General features: G+C 40.8%; 2 long non-coding RNA genes across 2 annotated transcripts in view; one reads left to right on the top strand and one right to left on the bottom strand.

Annotated features, from left to right (window-relative positions):
- The window catches only part of LOC138759815 (uncharacterized), a 139,912-nt gene that overhangs the window by 96,299 nt on the left and 29,026 nt on the right, over positions 1-14,587 (top strand). The gene's annotated exons all lie outside the window — the stretch shown is intronic.
- Positions 1,527-13,810, bottom strand: LOC138759814 (uncharacterized). Its single transcript, XR_011355110.1, has 3 exons — positions 13,643-13,810; positions 3,578-4,297; positions 1,527-2,161 (listed from the first exon to the last, which is right to left on the bottom strand). It is a non-coding gene; the product is annotated as an uncharacterized lncRNA (long non-coding RNA).

The following is a 14,587-nucleotide window of genomic DNA, read 5'->3' on the forward strand; positions in this document are numbered from 1 at the left end:
ATCATAAGTCGTATCATGTATGATTTGGTAATAATAAGTAACTACATAATCCACCTCTGTGATTCAAGTTTTTGGCCATTACAGGGGCTAAACTGATTCGAATGTCAGCAAGTGAAAATAAGACGTCATATACTTTGCAATACCAGCATTTTTGAGCTCAGTGCTCCAACTAATGCCTCTGACAAAGTGGACTATGTTCAATCACTGGAAGTAACATGTTGAAACAATTTTATGGCCTGGCCATGGAAAACCCCTAAGTTGTCTGGTCGCACCTCTCTGAAGATTCATGACTGCATCCTGCAGAAGATAAATGGGAAGAAAGGAGGCAGCCCCTTCTGCCCAAGCTTTCAATGAACACCTCATCTGCCAATAAAGGCAACACTACCTCTCCATTTGTCACACTTGTCCCCAGCTGATGCCCTTCTGCTCACTTGGGAACAATACAACAATGAAAAAACATGAATTGAATCAAATGAAACCAAATTTAGAAACCAAAGTTTGTCACATTAAGTAAAAGGTGCATGATTTCCACAGGTCTTTGCTGGGCTGTACTCGTCTTATACAGCAGAAGTTTTAAAATCCAGCCTGCTCGGATCTTGGGTCGATCCTGATTTTTGGATTTTCCAGATTCTTAGGCAGTACTTTTAAAATTCAAATTTAAGGAGGAATAAAGAAGAGATGAACAGGTAAATGTTGATAGTTTTTGCATTAGAAAATACACCATGCTTCATTTATCAAAACTAGCAGTTTCAAAGAAAAATTAAATCAACACTTGACAAAAATGTAAATATAAAATTTTTTCACTACAAAAAAAGAGTGGGGGGTAATGCTTGAAATTATGTTTAAAAGTGAACATTGTAAAAAATATACAGTATACAAATGAATTTCTTTGTGAGAAGATTACCAGCATTAAGCGTTGTCATTTGTTGTCACGGTGTTCTGTGATGTTTGCGCATACACGCACGTAATCAAAATCACGCTAAATTTTTTAAGTTTGGAAATTTTCAAAAAGTCCAGATTCTTGGGTGGTCCAGATTTTTGGACTTCTATCGTATTGTCGCAGTCACCGAGCCATCACTACTGAAAGCCTGTTGATTTCCAACAGAAGGACTGGAACGTCAAGTCATGTTTATGATCATCTGATTGTACGAGTACAACCCAAAGAAACAGTGTTCTCTGGTCATCAGTCCAAAACATGCAGACACACAACCAGACATAACACACATACAGTAGACAAACAATACACATGCAGGACAAGTATTTTATCTGTAGAAGTTGCAAGGGCACTGCCAGAAATATTTAAAATGCCCTGAGCTATGGCTATGGTCCTGGAGGATTGAAGGCTCCAAAAGTAACCCTGGAAATTAAAGACCAGTGAGCCTGACATTAGTAGTAGGTAAATTATTGGAAGAGATTGGATATACAGTAAATTGGAAGGCCAGAACTAATTAAAGGATAGTCAACATGGCTTTGTGCAACATAGATTATGTTTAATCAATCTTATAGAGTTTTTCAAGGAGGTTAACAAGAAAGTTGAAAGAGATGCTGTTAAATTAAACGATATTGCAAAAACAAAAAATGCAAACACATTATATGCATATTCTTTTTCTTTGGCTTGGCTTCGCGGATGAAGATTTATGGAGGGGGTAAATGTCCACGTCAGCTGCAGGCTCGTTTGTGGCTGACAAGTTCGATGCGGGACAGGCAGACACGGTTGCAGCGGTTGCAGGGGAAAATTGGTTGGTTGGGGTTGGGTGTTGGGTTTTTCCTCCTTTGCCTTTTGTCAGTGAGGTGGGCTCTGCGGTCTTCTTCAAAGGAGGTTGCTGCCCGCCAAACTGTGAGGCGCCAAGATGCACGGTTTGAGGCGATATATTATATATTATACATATCTTCTTTGGCTTGGCTTCGCGGACGAAGATTTATGGAGGGGGTAAAAAGTCCACGTCAGCTGCAGGCTCGTTTGTGGCTGACAAGTCCGATGTGGGACAGGCAGACACGATTGCAGCGGTTGCAGGGGAAAATTGGTTGGTTGGGGTTGGGTGTTGGGTTTTTCCTCCTTTGCCTTTTGTCAGTGAGGTGGGCTCTGTGGTCTTCTTCAAAGGAGGTTGCTGCCCGCCAAACTGTGAGGCGCCAAGATGCACGGTTTGAGGCGTTGCACCCACTAATTATCATAAAAATATAATTATTAAAATATAATTATACATATATATATGTGATATATGTGATAGCAACCTTTGATCATGTCCTCTTTTGCAATGGCGACCCTAAATGGAAGGTTAGTCAGGATGGAACATATGCTAGATATTCACAGTGAAGCAGTGAACTGGATTCGACAATGGTTGGACAGGAGAAGCCAGAGAGGAGTGGAGGATGATTGTTTCTCAGACTGGAGGCCTGTGACGAGTGATGTGCCTCAGGGATCGGTGCTGGGACCATTTTGTTGTTTGTCATCTTTATCAATGAACTGGATGATAATATGGTAAATTTGATCAGCAAGTTTGCAGATGACACTAAGATTGGAGGCGTTGTGGACACCGAAGAAGGTTTTCAAAGCTTGCAGAGGGATCTGGACCAGCTGCAAAAATGGGTTGAAAAATGGCAGATGGAACTTAATGCAGACAAGAGTGAGGTGTTACATTTTGGAAGGACAAACCAGGGTACGAGGAAAGGTTAAACAGGTTAGGAGTTTATTCCCTGGAGCGTAGAAGAATGAAGGGAAATTTGATAGAGGTATTTAAAATTATGAGGGGAAGAGATGAGTAAATGTAGGATACAAACCAAAGGACATGGGTTAAGAGTGAAAGGGGAAATGTTTGGGGGATCATTTGTGGGAACTTCACACAGACAGTGGTCGAGTATGGAATGACCTGCCGGCTGAAGTGGTGAATATGGGCTCAATTTTAACATTTAAGAAGAATTTGGACAGGTGCATGGATGGGAGAAGTATGGAGGTCCATGGACTGGGTGCAGGCCAATGGGACTAAGCAAAAAAAAAGGTTTGACTGAAGGGGCCTGTTTCTGTGCTGTAGTATTCTATGGTTCTAAACCATGCATAGAAGGTGTTCAATCTGTGCAGAATGGAGGCATCATTGCCCTTAATTTGCAAGGTTGACTTGAGATCTGTTATAGTCTTGATCCCTTGCTACTTGCGCATCATGTCGCTCGTGTTGCAGAGGAGTGCAGTGCTAATTTTTTAGTTGCTGCAGCTGACAAAATGTCTGCCATTTCTTACATCCTCTCTCTCTAGATGTCAACGCAACTTGCATACTGGTCATGATATGAATGGGGCAAGGAAGTTGCCCGGTACATGAAATGAGCAGGTACACAAATTTGGTGTAACATATTTATATATTATCCACAGAAATATAGTGATAGTTAACACATTAACAAGATTACAGCCTATCTCTACATTTCAGTCTATAACTGGTACAATAAAACATATAAATCCTAATTTATTGATACGATAATGTATTGCACAGTTGCACCCACTAATTATCATAAAAATATAATTATTAACAAGTAAATAAAAAGACAAGAATCATGCATTTTACCAATTTAAAACTAATTACCTACTTACCAAATGCCACCATTGAGAAGTTTCACAATAATTTCCACAAAAGGTCAGGTGTAATATGTTTTTGGCGGTCTGAAGCAACTTTTGTCCTCTATCATCTGCTAATCTGTGGTACCGCAGCCATGAGGTGGCGTACGGCTCAGGATTCCACTGAGCTAGAGGAGATTCGTATAGTTTAATAAACATAAGTGCTGATGTATGATTTATTATAATTTTTGAGTGTGCAGTTATTATGATCAAATTCATGTGGCTGAATCCCCTCTCATACTCAGCAGAACTAATAGAAATAATTTGTGAACAGTTCAGAAGTGGGAATATATCTTGGGGGATACGGTGTCCACGATCCTCCACATAATCTCTGAAGGTATTTATTACAGAGGAAGAAGAACCTTTACAGAGAGATGATATTGCAGCTGCTCCATAATTAGGTGGCATTTCACCAGGTCAGTCGCCTTTATCAAGGACGCATATTTCATTTAGCTGGGATTTATAAATACTTTGAGGTTCAGAAGTTTAAGAACCTTTCAAGGATGTTGTCATGAACATACAGTGCTGCAAAGACTAGTAAGGAACTGTAGATAATTAATGGAGGCAATTTTGTTGTTGCTTGTTAACGTCATTTCTCCAAACTTCCCCTTTTCAACGGCCTCTTGAGCTTCTCGAGTTTTGGTGGTTGTTCTTTCAGTCCATGCAGTGATCTTATGTTCTGTTGGATCGCTTATTCTGTATAAACAATCACAGTAGTGCCTTTCTGTAAACACTCTGACAGTAAACCAAGTTTGTGCAATGCGTCATACATTAGATCTAAGTCCAATAGAAACTATTCTGAAGAAAGTCTTATAAACAGCCTTCGTTGATTTTTCTGTCACTCCCAGATCATGTTTCATCCTTCACTGCTTTTTCAAAATGAAAACACAGTTCTTCATAATTTTGCCACACTGCTGAAACTGTTCAAAACGAGCTCGCTACCCACCTGCTGCCCAGAACAGGGCCTATTTTGGAAATTTGTTGTTCTAGTTGAGAGGCACATTCAGACAGTTCCTTTTGACTTTGATCTACTGTAATCAGAGTACAATTTGTCCATAAATGATTGAAAATTATTAATTCTATGAACTTCTCTCACCAAATCACCTACTACAAGTTCTAATTTGTGATTAATACAGTGCTAAATTATCGCATCAAGGTAATGTTCCTTGAGAATTGCAGCAACACCAGATTTGACACCAAACATTACCCTCGCCCCACCACTAGCAAATGCTACAAGGTTCTGTTTCAAATAAGAGCCGTCGAACCCATGGTTATTGAGACAGTTCAGTAGCTGCTTAGCAATAGTTGCAGACAGTTCAATTAAATCTAAAAACATAAAATGGGGATCATCTTCCTTATCACTTTCATATTTCAAATAAACCATTAGGGCGGACTTAATGCTCAGGCTTATTGCTTCATCTATGAGAACAGAAATGTTGCCATTTATCTGCTTGATACGCTGGCAAATAACAGAATATCTCAGAATTATAGAAATGTGCAAGGCCAAATTTCATGCAGAAATTTGGATAATGAACCTCTTCTGATTTGGCAAAATCATCAGGCTGCATGTGTTAAATGATGCTCCCCTAATTGATTTTGGTCACTCATGGTACTGGTTCAGTTTTATATGTCTTATAAAAGTCTTATCTCAAGAGAACAATCATCTATTGTGAAAACAAAGTCATCACACTGAGCCAATTAATGCATATTATCATTTAAGTGTTAAAGTTACTCCTTCTTTGGCTTGGCTTCGCGGACGAAGATTTATGGAGGGGGTAAATGTCCACGTCAACTGCAGGCTCGTTTGTGGCTGACAAGTCCGATGCGGGACAGGCAGACACGGTTGCAGCGGTTGCAGGGGAAAATTGGTTGGTTGGGGTTCGGTGTTGGGTTTTTCCTCCTTTGCCTTTTGTCAGTGAGGTGGGCTCTGCGGTCTTCTTCAAAGGAGGTTGCTGCCCGCCAAACTGTGAGGCGCCAAGATGCACGGTTTGTGGCGATATCAGCCCACTGGCGGTCGTCAATGTGGCAGGCACCAAGAGATTTCTTTAGGCAGTCCTTGTACCTTTTCTTTGGTGCACCTCTGTCACGGTGGCCAGTGGAGAGCTCGCCATATAACACGATCTTGGGAAGGCGATGGTCCTCCATTCTGGAGACGTGACCCACCCAGCACAGCTGGATCTTCAGCACCGTGGACTCGATGCTGTCGACCTCTGCCATCTCGAGTACTTCGACGTTAGGGATGAAAGCGCTCCAATGAATGTTGAAGATGGAGCGGAGACAACACTGGAGGAAGCGTTCTAGGAGCCGTAGGTGATGCCGGTAGAGGACCCATGATTCGGAGCCGAACAGGAGTGTGGGTATGACAACGGCTCTGTATACGCTTATCTTTGTGAGGTTTTTCAGTTGGTTATTTTTCCAGACTCTTTTGTGTAGTCTTCCAAAGGCGCTATTTGCCTTGGCGAGTCTGTTGTCTATCTCGTTGTCGATCCTTGCATCTGATGAAATGGTGCAGCCGAGATAGGTAAACTGGTTGACTGTTTTGAGTTTTGTGTGCCTGCTGCGCAGCTCAGACGGCAAAGTCCTCCTCAGCGACAAGATCTCCATCCTCAACCGATGGTCAGAACACTTCCAATCTCTTTTCAGTGCCAACCGCTCAGTCCAAGATTCCACCCTGCTCCAGCTCCTTCAACAGCCCCTAAGGCTAGAGCTGGATGAGGTCCTCACCCAGGATGAGACATATAAGGCAATCGAACAACTGAAAAGTGGCAAAGCAGCAGGTATGGATGGAATCCCCCCAGAGGTCTGGAAGGCTGGCGGCAAAACTCTGCATGTCAAACTGCATGAGTTTTTCAAGCTTTGTTGGGACCAAGGAAAACTGCCTCAGGACCTTCGTGATGCCACCATCATCACCCTGTACAAAAACAAAGGCGAGAAATCAGACTGCTCAAACTACAGGGGAATCACGCTGCTCTCCATTGCAGGCAAAATCTTCGCTAGGATTCTCCTAAATAGAATAATACCTAGTGTCGCTGAGAATATTCTCCCAGAATCACAATGCGGCTTTCGCGCAAACAGAGGAACTACTGACATGGTCTTTGCCCTCAGACAGCTCCAAGAAAAGTGCAGAGAACAAAACAAAGGACTCTACATCACCTTTGTTGACCTCACCAAAGCCTTCGACACCATGAGCAGGAAAGGGCTTTGGCAAATACTAGAGCGCATCGGATGCCGCCCAAAGTTCCTCAACATGATTATCCAACTGCACGAAAACCAACAAGGTCGGGTCAGATACAATGAGCTCTCTGAACCCTTCTCCATTAACAATGGCGTGAAGCAAGGCTGTGTTCTCGCACCAACCCTCTTTTCAATCTTCTTCAGCATGATGCTGAACCAAGCCATGAAAGACCTCAACAATGAAGACGCTGTTTACATCCGGTACCGCACGGATGGCAGTCTCTTCAATCTGAGGCGCCTGCAAGCTCACACCAAGACACAAGAGAAACTTTTCCGTGAACTACTCTTTGCAGACGATGCCGCTTTAGTTGCCCATTCAGAGCCAGCTCTTCAGCGCTTGACATCCTGTTTTGCGGAAACTGCCAAAATGTTTGGCCTGGAAGTCAGCCTGAAGAAAACTGAAGTCCTCCATCAGCCAGCTCCCCACCATGACTACCAGCCCCCCCACATCTCCATCGTAAAGTTACTATATGCATATTAATACAATAATCAGGAGGCACTTCCATCTCCGTTTGAAGAGGTAAACTAACGAAGCAGCGCAAGACAAATTTATGGACTTTCTGTTAACGGGAAGGTTGAGGAATCAAGGAGGGAACTTTTTTTTATCTAGTATGATTCTTGTTGAATCTTCTTCAAATTTTCTGATTTATATCAAGACCCACAATACCAATTTATGGCAGATAGCAAAGACCGACCTTTGGAATTTCATAGTATAGCAAGTTCAATCCAATAAATAGTCGCTTGAAAGCTAGGTGAGACACTAGGTGTGACGCATTTCAATTATTTCCAATGCAAATCCAGATGTATTTGAATCCTTTATTTAACATGTAAACTGGTATCTATCTTCTTTAACATTTGATGAAATGACTACAAACAACATCTGTATTAAAGCTCCATGAATACAGAGTAACATTCACGAAAACGGTCAATGAAAATTATGACTATCTCACCTCACTCACCCTTCTTCTACACTACCGCCATGCTTATAATATACTCTCACACCCCCGATTCACGACATACACTACTGCGCATGCTCCACCCAGCACACCAATACACAAAGACACCGTGAATGCTCCAGCCGACATTCTAATGTACTAACACACTGCACAAGCTCCTGAAACTCGTGCATGTTCACAAGAACAAAGATGGCCGTGGAAAGCCAATTGAACCTGGGATCCTTTCGATGCCCGCACGGGGACCAACGAGACACCTACCAAACAAGGCAAGTAAACAAATTACACATTTTGGCTCCTACAATTACCAGCCCCTAATTATTATAATTAGATGTAATGTCTTAAATAATAATTAAACAATAATACAAATAAACATATAAAATTCAAACTTTATAACGATCTTCTTTCTTCATAAGGCCAGAAGTTACCAGCACATAGCCTTGAACAAAAAGAGTGATCTTTACCACCACTCTGGATCAATAAAGTCTGTAACGTGTGTAGTATGCAAAAAACAAAATAAAGTCAGTTTGTAATTATCAAAGTTCCTTTGTCTCCAAAATCTTAAAACCTCAAATCTTCCTCAAACAAAATAGACACAGCTTTCCATTTAAGTTAACATGTGGTACGTCTTCAGCATGTTATCTGGCTTTTTTTCCTTTCTTCAGCATTCTGCATCTCATAGGAAGAATTTGAATTTTTCAAAACAAATTTTGAATATTTATTTGATCTTCTCAATTTTAATAAATGACTCTCTTTAACTTTCCCTGCAACTGATTTGCTCGTATTTTTTTTCTTTCTTTTCCATAGTTTTGGTCATAAATAAGACAAGATTCAAATGACATTCTTTCTTCATCTTGTTTGTCATGTGGCTGAAATGCAATTTCTCTTTCTTTCAGCGTTATTAGTAGTTGATCCTTCAAGTTACATTCTTTTTTTCTGTAGTTAACTGCTTTTTATTATTAACCAATGACTTGTTCTCTTTCAAAATATGAATCTCTTTGTTCAATCTTCTCCATTTTGATAATTCTGAATCTCTTTCCTCAATAACTGTTTTCATTTCTTCACCAATTATTCTTTTCTTCCATTTTCTAACTTTGCAAATTTTATTTACAATTCAATCTTTATTCTTGTCCACCTCTCTCTCTCTCTCTCTCTGGACGTTTCCCTTAGTTACTTTTGAAATTAAAGGATCATTGGGTTAATTCTAATCCTTTTCAAATCCAGTTTTGTTTCCAAGTACAAAGTTAAAATCTTTCCGTTCACTATTTTCGTGATTATCTAAAATTTCCATGCCCTTTTTCAACACTTTGTTCTCTGAGTGCAGTTGGATCAAATTGTCAGTCACATGCTTCTTTATTCCATCAGTGCAATTTTCTGTGTTCAGCAGTTTTACAGCATGTTGCGAGATTTCTTCATTGATCTTGTCTGCTGTAATCTCCGAGGAAAAGTTACTCTCAAATTTGTTCTCAGCCTTTTGTTTTAGTCCTGCCTCTGATTCAATTACACAGGAATAATCACCAGGAGTATTTGCCACATATAATACTTTATTTTCAACCATTTTCAATAATTCCTTCAATATTGTTTTAGGTGCCTTTGATTTATCTTCACATTGATCTGTTTTCTTCAGAAGTGAATTTCTTATTTGCAGTCTTTTGCTGTTCTCATAACTCATCAAATTTCACAATATTTACATCATTCAGTTTTATTGATGACCATTTAAGAGCTTTATCCATATAAAATAAACCAGTGTTTCTCAACCTTTTTCTTTCCACTCACATACCACTTTAAGTAATCCCTATGCCATCGGTGCCCTGTGATTAGTAAGGGATTGCTTAAGGTGGTTTGTCAGTGGGAAGGGAAGGTTGAGAATCACTGCTCAAGTCCCAATTGTTACTGAAATATTTTGCTTGAGAAAAATTGTCATTGGCCCATTTCCTTTTGGAGTTATGAAACCATGCACATAACAAGTCATTTAGGTACGATTAAAACAGTGGTTTTCAACCTTTTTCTTTCCACCCACATGCCACCTTAAGCAATCCCTTACTAATCACAGAACACTTATAGCATAGGGAATACTTAAAGTGGTATATGAGTGGAAAGAAAAAGGTTGAGAAGCACTGAGCTAAAGCAATTCAATTCTTGTTGCCAAAATTCTTCTCCAGTGAAGACTTAGCTCTGTCGAATCCTCTTTCCAAAAATATATGTTGACAACTCTACAAGTTCCTTTGGCTGTCCATCTGTGTCCATTTCCATGTTATCTCCAGGGTCTTGGCACTTGTTTTCAATATTGCGTCTAAAAGAATGTTTGGTACTGAAATGGGTCTCCATCAAAAGCTTAAATCTCCTTCTTGGGCAAAGAAGAGAGAGTCTGTAGCTGAATCAATAATGATGCGATATCATTGTTTCTTCTCATGAATATTGTTCATTGCTCTGTTCACTGCCTCTTGTAGCAGGTGATGTATCTGAAAACCTCACATGTGTAGGTTCACCCGTATTTCTGATGCTTGACTCAAGAAAGCTGCAGCGTTTGGGTGAACAGAAGCTCCAGCTTTCTTGGCGGATGTTACCACTGGTACATGTGGCTTGGCTACACCATGCACTGGAAGGATGTATCCTTGTATTTGCAAGACTTGTACCTGCGGTACAGGTACACAATCCTTTATCTGGAAAGCTTCAAATTCTGGCAAGTGGGAACCAAAGGACCAAGGGACCAGCGGTTGGGGGAGACTGCCGGGCAGCCGGGGGACCGGTGGTTGAGGGAGGCTGCCGAGGGACCGGCGGATGGGGGCGACAGCCGGGCAACTGGAAGGGGGTGGGGTAGATACAGCAGCACAATTCAGGTGGGTTTTACGAAATCTTGAAAAATCTGAAATTCGAAACACACTGTCCCCCAAAGGGTTCTGGATAAAGGATCGTGTACCTGTACTAAGATATCTGTCCTAATAATTGATTTCATTTCCTGTGGCTCTTTATTAAAATATAACTCCATACCATCGTACACTTTAATCTACTTCGAGCTCCAGATATCTCTGAACCTTCTAGTATCAATAACAACTCTTCTTTTTCTCCAGTTGCTTCTTCTTCCTCCTTAGCTGCTCCCATTTCAGCTCCTCTTCTTTTCGGAGCTGCTCCACCTGCTTTTCCTCTAGATTTTCCATGGCATATTTTTCCTTAAGCCATTCTTGTTCTGCATCAAGAGCGATCTTTTCAGCTCTTACGCATGTTAATGTTGCACTGGAAGCTCTGGAGTTTGAACCCAGAAGAACTTCATTTGCTTCTCTTGTTTTCAACTTTTTGCACACTGTCATTTGATTTTATTTTGTCCTGCAGGTCGAATTGTACATCCGTTGTATCTTCAGCCTCTTGGTCTTCTTTGTCCTTTTCATTTTCTTCATCATCGTTTGGTGACACATCTTCAGCCATTTCCACGTTGCTGTCTTCAACTTCAGTTGTTGTCTTCTGCAATGATTTGCAATGTCTTCATTCCCATCAACCAAAGCCTTAGCTTCTTCCCTCATCAGATTCAATTTTGCAATGAGAACTTTTTTTATTTCCACTTGTATCTAATTTCAGTTGGATCAGTTCTTCTTTAAGATCTGCAACCTTCATGCCTTTAATATGTTGCTCTTTAATAGCAAGGTCACCAGCTGCTGCAGCCATTTTTATTCATCTTGTTCCATTAACCTTCAACTAGACACAACACAGGCCAAATCAACAGTCCCCAATGGACTAACAGTAGCAAAATCCAAAATGTGGTCAAACTTTCCACGTGCACAGAAGGTGTCCACAGACATAAGCCTACCGCTTCTGATGGCTATAATATGCTATCAAGTTTCCACCACAGCATCCGTCAATAATATCATTGATTTTCAAGAAATGGCTTCACCAACGTGATTATAGAACACTTTGCTATTAGATTAGAAGATCTGAATCCCTCTCTGGCTGTTACTCATGGCAGATGGACATGGATTAACAAACTGCCCCCAACTCAAAGTATTTCCAAGATGGCCGCCATATTATTTTCAAAATCAATCCAAAGCACAGAGAGATTCCTTTCTATCTTCTATCCATCAATTTTCTGTTCCAAACAATAAACTCTTGATGGTCTAAAATACAGCAAATTTGATCCAATAAATAATCGTTTGAAGGCTAAGCGAGACAGATGTTCGTGAGGCGTTTCTATTATTTCCAATGCAAACCCAGATGTATTTGAATCTTTTAACATTTAAACTGGTAACTATCTTCTTTAACATTCGATGAAATTATTATAAATAACATCTGCATTGAAGCTCCGTGAATACAGAGTAACAATCATGAAGACGGTCACTGAAAATTATGATGATATCACCCTTCTTCTATCCTGCCGTTGTGTTTATAATATACTCTAAAACTCCAGATTTGTGCCATACACTATGGTGCATGCCCCAACTGGCACCCCAATACACAAGCACACTGAGCATGCTCCTGGAACTCATGCATGCACTCAAGAACAAAGATGGTCGCGGAAAGCCAATCGAAACTAAGGCGTCTCCAACACCCGCGCAGGGACCAAAGAGATGCCTACCAAACAAGGTAAGTGAACAAATTACATATTTTGTTTCCTACACATGGCTTCACCCAACAAAATTCTATTTCTTGATTTTCTGAATGAATATTTACAATTCTCTCTGTTTAAATTCATTTCCTGTTGGTGTTTATTGAAATTAATCCATTCATGAAGTTGTTTTGGTGCAAGAGGCAACTTGTCATCAACATGCAACACTGAACTGAAACATACGAGGCTACAAATTAATGACAATTATTTTCTGAAATAGATACTACAATAGTTTTATGACCATATGAAGAAGGATATCTTGTTGCCAACAGCTATCTACCAAGATGGAAGAAGGGGGATCAGTGATCCAAGTATAGCAATCATACAAAGCAAGCAGATTATCCCACTGATGAGTTGACTCGGGTGGGGAGGCCAGTTCCAGCTATTAGTTTATGAAGGCTGGTTTATCATGAATGGATTCATTGGTCCAATTTTATTTGTATTTCTGTGGAACATATTCGTCTGCAATGAAATATAAAAATATTACATGTAACCTAATATTTTGAGACAGCAATCAAGTTTATGAAGATTCTAATAAAAGTACATTTGTCTCCTATAATGACAATTGGCATCAATGGTTACAAGTCAATTTTGGACATAGTAACCAAATTGGAGAAGCCTTTCCTCATGAAAAGAGTACATCTTTCTTTCACTGACCTTTTGGAATAAAATGCCACAAATTAACAGACATGTGGACATTGTGAAGGCAGTGAGCGGGAGTTAGAGGAGAGTGAGAAGCCATGGGCAGACCATCCTCATCAATGGAGACCTAGCCCGAGAAGTGCCCATCTGTAGCTCAGACCGACTTCGGCATTGGCCGGCACACACATGGCCGGCACTGGGTCCCCGCAGCACCACAAAAAGAATCAAGGCCCCCGGATGAGCCACTCACACTATACCATGATACCGCCATCAGGGAAGGACAGTATTCAAGCCAAGCAATAAGAAACATTTTCACTTCCTGTCGGAAACAACTCGCCTCTCCGCTAGGTCAAGGCAAATACCATCAGCAGTCTTGGTGACCCTGCCCCCCCACCGGGTCGCTAGGATGACAGTAACGTCTCCACACCCAGGTCACACAGCACCGTGAATGACGTCAGGCACAACCCACTGCACCTGCGCATCCGTCAGCTAAAAGAAGTGCAGCATGTGAGGGAAGGGGCAGGTTACGGGGAGCAGGGAAACAATGCTTCATCACTCCCGCATTATCACCCCAACCCTTTGATTTCCAAGTTGTTTGAATGAGCAGATCTTTCTTACCTTTGCACCAATTTATCTTAAATACCAAATGCCACGGTCATGTTGAAATAAACTCTTTCAATGCACATCTACAGGACTTTGAAGTGTGACTGGGTATTTAGAGGTGGCTTGGGAGGAATTGCTAAAGCAGCTTGCACACACACACATTTCAAAACACAGAATTTTTGCAGGACTTTTGCAGAATGCTTTTTGTAGAAAGAGCAACAAAGTTGCAGAATATAGCTTGCCTAGGAGAGCATGTGATTTTTGCAGGCAGTTTTGCTCTCAGAGAGGGAGGGAGTGAAACAGAGAGGAGAGACACCGAAATCAGTTCCAGAAGGACAAAGCTGGCAAACCTTTGGAAGGCTGTCTGGTTAAAGGAGAAGACTAGCGATCTGAAAAGTGACCTGAAAGAAAGAGAATCATCTGGAGAACCCAGAAGGGGGCAAGTTTTGTCAGCAAGACTGATTGGAAAGGAATCAGGTGCGGATGTCCTGGAACAAAAAGAATCTCTCTTTGAAAACCAGCAAGAACCCTCCTGAGTGGTAACCATTTGCCTGTTAAGCACCAAATACTGGTAAACTTTGTTAATGCTAACGTCTGTCACAAAACAAGAATTGCTTGCAACCCGTGAGATTGGACTGTGATCCAAAGAACTTTTCTAATCTTAAATATACATTACACACACCTGCGCTTAGTATTAGAGGAGGGATTAAGTAGGTTAGGTAGGTTAAATAAGTAGGTTAAGTAATAAATTAAAGTTTAATTCTGTTTTCTTGTTCAATTATAATTAAAAACTACTTTTGCTTAAATAACCCTGTGTTGTCATGTATATCTATGGCTGCTAGTTTTTGGGGTCCTCTGGACTCCCTAACAGAAGTAAATAGGAACATTGTTAGATTTTCACATGAATAAATTAGTGGCTGTACTCTCCACTTTAAATTTGTCATGGTCCTCTGCTATGCT

Source organism: Narcine bancroftii, chromosome 4, assembly GCF_036971445.1.
Source record: "Narcine bancroftii isolate sNarBan1 chromosome 4, sNarBan1.hap1, whole genome shotgun sequence".
NCBI classification, from domain to species: Eukaryota; Metazoa; Chordata; class Chondrichthyes; order Torpediniformes; family Narcinidae; genus Narcine; species Narcine bancroftii.